Genomic DNA, 4,869 nt, shown 5'->3' with positions numbered 1-4,869 from the left:
CCTCTCTGTGGACTGGCTGCTCTATTTGGGGTCATCGTCCTCAAGGCCTGGTGGGCCAGGATGTGCTCCAGTCTCTCCTCCTCCCCCGTCACCTGCTCCTGTGTGCTCTGGTCAGATATATCCTTCTCCTGAAGCTGCAGATTCAGTGCCATCCTTTAAAATAAATTCTTCTTGAGGGAGGGGCTTTTTTCTTTCTTCTTTTTCTTTTTCTCTTCTGTTTTCTCTCACATGCCACTGCTGACCTCCAGGCTACTGCCCTTAGCCTAGGACATTTATGCCTGCCCTCCAACCAGCTGGGAGCACTCCACACTCTGCAGCAGAACCGGAAGCTTGGGAAATCCTGCCCACCTTCCTCCAGGGGAAATCCTGCCTGCATGACTGGGGGAGCTCCTACCCATCCTCTATGGTCCCACGTGACTAAAGGAACTTCCTCCCCCCATCATCATGCCTCACACTGACTAAGGCAGTTCAACCAACACTCGCCAGCACTCCAGGCTGCTGTAGGATCCGCTGCCCAACTTCCACAGCTATCTACCTAACCAGGGTAATTCCACCCACCATTCACGGTGCTCTACACCAGGGGGTGTCAAACTGATGGCCTGTGGGTCACATGAAGTCCCCAAAGTAATTTTTTGTGGCCCATGATGCTCTGAAATAAATGTAACAAGGGAATTGTGTGCATGGTATTTCCTTGATCTCCCCTAAGTGCTATTTTTCATAACAATTTTTCTATTTTCATTTTATTTCAGAGCATCGTGGGCCACAAAAAAATTACCTGAGGGGCCGCATGCAGCCTGCAGGCTGCCAGTTTGACACCCCTGCTCTACACCAAAGTGGGTACACCCACCAGCCTTCTGTGGCACTCCCGTTGCACAGGCACCACCACATGCCCTTTGCAGTGCCCCAAGCTGCCATGGGCCACACCATTATGGCTTCTTGTGAGATCACCCAGTACAGCACCATCCTCGTGGGTCCAGAACAACCCAACCAGCATCGCCTGAGAGGAGCATCCAACTTGCCCTTCAAATAACTGAATACTGTTTGACTAGGGAGAGTGAAGCTACAGGAGGATAAGGTGGTAGACCAATTCCATAGTGAAATTAGCTGCAGGTAGTTCGAAGAAGCATTCCTACAAGTCTCCCAGAAAGAGCCCAGTGCTCTTCGACTCTGGAAAATGTCACCTGGCTCCTCTAAAACAACACAACACAAACAGCAGTCAGCCTCAATGAAAAAACAGGAGAAACAAAAGGCAATGTCAGAAGATGTCCTGAACCTAACGTGCACAGAGGAAGCAGACATTGATTTGCCAAAGAAAAAAATTTCAGAATGCTGTTTGGAGTCACACAGGATATGATGTTAACAATACAGAAAAAGGATGAAATAATAGAGGAGATAAAGTAAATACACCAAAGGGAAATACAAGAGCTTAAGGATGAGATAACAAAAACCAGTAGCAGATTCACGGACTTCACCAACCGACTTGAGGAGGCAGACCGTGACCAATGACCTAGAGGACAGCCAAGCAGACTTTAATAAATGTGAACAAAAATCAAATAAGATAATCATATAAACTGAAGAAAACCCAAGAGCTACGAAGAGGAACAACATCAGAATAATTGGATTACCAGAGGAAGACACAACAAAGAAGTCATCTGCAACAATGATGAGAGAATTCTTGGACGAAAGCTTCCCCAGCTTAATGAATGAAAACCAGGCAACCATTCAGGAGGCTGAAAGAACACCAGCTAGACTGAATCCCATGAAGAAGCTACCAAGGTACATAATAGTTAAACTATCCAACATTGAGGAAAAGGAGAAAATCATGAGAGCAGCTAGGGAAAAACAAGCAATCACATATAAAGGTTACCAAGTGAGCATATGCTCAGACCTATCAACGGACACTATGAAGAAGAGGATAGAGTGAGGTAACATATTCTAAAAATTAAATGAAAATAGTGCAAGCCCAAGAATACTCTATCTAGCCAAATGATCTATCAAGATTGATAGAGAAGTAAGAGTCTTCCCAGACAAGGAAAAACACAAAGAATACATTAGAAGAAACCCAGTCCTACAAAACATCCTTGCCGACCCAGTATGGGCAGAAGAACAGCACTCACCAAACACAAATAAGAGACTGCCACACGGAACAACCTCACCGAGAGGGCAACAAAGAGAAAACAGACCCCAAGATAGTATTTGCTTAAGGGTGGAAAGAAGTCAAGAATGGACCACACACATACATGCACAACACACTGATAAGAAAGGGAGGTAGGAAAACACCCAACACAAAAGGTATAAAATGACATCACAGAATGCACAGATAGATGTGATAACCATAAATATCAATGGACTGAACTCAGGCACTAAAAGACCGAGGCTAACACAATCCATCAAACTGCTGCCTACAGGAGACACATCTCAAGACTGCAGACAAAAATAGACTGTGAATCAAAGGCTGGAGAAAAACATACCAAGCAAACAGCAATTCAAAAAAAAATCAGGGGTTGCAATCCTCATCTCGGATAAAATTGACCTCAAAGTGCAAACCATAAAAAGAGATAAGGAGGGACGCTATATAATGCTCAAGGTAACGGTAGACAAAGAACCACTAAGCATTTAAAACATATAGTCCCCAAAGGAGACACCCGCTGAATATGTCAACCAAACATTCCAAAAGATGAAAAAAGAAATCACAGGCTCAATAATCATAGTACGGAACGTCAATACACTGCTCTCTGAGAAAGATAGATCACAGGGAAAGAAACTCAACAAGGAGGCTAGAGATCTAAACACTACTATTAGACAATTTGATCTGATAGATATTTACAGAACTCTTCACCCAGATACAAAAAAAAATTCACATTCTTTTTAAGTCCACATGGCACATATTCAAAGATAGACCACATGCTGGGACCTAAGTCGAATCTGCATAAATTTAAGCACATTGATATCATACAGACCTCTCTCTCTGGCCACTGTGCCATAAGGCTGGAAACCAACAAAAGGAAGATGACGAAAACAAGGGCAAACAATTGGAGGATTAATAACTCTATTGAAAAAAGAGTGTGTACTAGCCGAGATCAGAGACGAAATTAGGAAATTTCTAGAAACCAACGAGAATGAGAACATGACATACCAAAACATATGGGACACAGCAAAGGCAGTTATCCGAGGAAGTTTCATAGCAATACATGAACACATGAAAAAGGAAGAGAGACTTATGATTGATATGCTGGCACAAAATTTATAGCAACTAGAGCAGAGTCAACAGGACAATCCTACTGATAGCAAAAGAAAAGAAATAACAAAAAGCATGGCTGAGATTCAGGAAATGGAAAATAAGAAAACTATGGAAAAAGTTAATGCTGCTAAAAGTTGGTTCTTTGAAGGGATAAACAGAATCGACAGACCTCTGGCAAACCTAACCAAAGAAAGGAAGGAACAAATTTCAATTGCAAGGATGAGAGATGAAAGAGGGGACATTACAACAGACCCTAATGATATCAAAAGGATAATTACACAATGCTACAAAGGACTGTACTACAATGAACTGAACAACTTGGAAGACATGGGCAAATTCTTGGAAAACATTCCCTCCCTAGACTATCTCTGATGGAGGTCAAGAATCTCAGCAGATCTAAAGCAACAGTAGAAATATACAAGGTTATCAAGGGATTACAGGCAAAAACATCTCCTGGACCAGATGGCTTCACAAGAGAATTCTACCAATCATTTAGGGAAGAACTAACACCAATCCTACACAAACTCTTCCAGAACATAGAAAAAGACAGCAAACTCCTGAACTCCTTCTATGAAGCTAGTATAACTCTGATACTGAAACCTGGAAAGGATCCCACAAGAACCGAGAACTACAGACCAATATCCCTAATGAACATCAATGTAAAAATCCTTAAAAACAACAACAGAAATCCTTAACAAAATACTGGTCAAAAGAATACAAAAGTATATAAAACAAATAATTCACCATGACCAAGTGGGATTAATACCAGGGATGCAGGGATGGTTCAACATACAAAAGACCATTAGTATCATTCGCCATATTGGACATGAAAAACTATAAGAACCACATGATAATATCAATAGATGCGGAAAAAGCATTTCACAACATCCAACACCAATTCCTGTTTAAGACACTCAAGAAGATAGGAAGGGAAGGAAATTCCTCAAGATAATACAAACTTTATATGAAAAACTAACAGCCAACATAACATGGTAGTCAATGGAGAAAAGACGAAAACAATCCCACTGAAAAATGGGACCAGACAAGGATGCCCCTTGTCCCCACTCTTATTTAACATCATACTGGAGGTCTTAGCTAACAGCATAAGGCAAAGAAAAGACATCAAAGGTATTCACCTGGGGAAGAAGGTGGTGAAACTATCATTATTCACAGATGATATGATTTTATGTATGAAAAATCCCAAAAGTTCAACAAGGGGAGTACTGGAAGCAATAGAGGAATATGGCAAACTGGCAGGATACAAGATCAACAAACAGAAGTCTATTGAATTGCTATACACATTGGTTAGGACCACAGAAAAGGAGATAAAAACGGTGATACCCTTCATAATAGCCAAACACAAATTGAGCTATCTAGGGATATACCTGACTAAAAGAACAAAAGATTTATATGAAGAAAAGTACAGAACACTATTACAAGAAACCAAGAGTGATCTCAACAAATGGTAGAACATCCCATGTTTGTGGATTGGAAGACTCAGAAGAGTAAAGATGTCAGTTCTGCCCAAGGCACTATATAAGTTTAATGCAATCTCGATACAATTACCATCATCTTTCTTCAAAGAAGTGGAAAAACTGATTACCAACTTCATATAGAGAGGGAAGAAG

Source organism: Echinops telfairi, unplaced genomic scaffold (genome assembly GCF_000313985.2).
Source record: "Echinops telfairi isolate 266 unplaced genomic scaffold, ASM31398v2 ScPeMD7_2;HRSCAF=8, whole genome shotgun sequence".
NCBI lineage: Eukaryota > Metazoa > Chordata > Mammalia > Afrosoricida > Tenrecidae > Echinops > Echinops telfairi.
The sequence above is the reverse complement of the archived record's forward strand: the minus strand, read 5'-3'. Positions refer to the sequence as shown.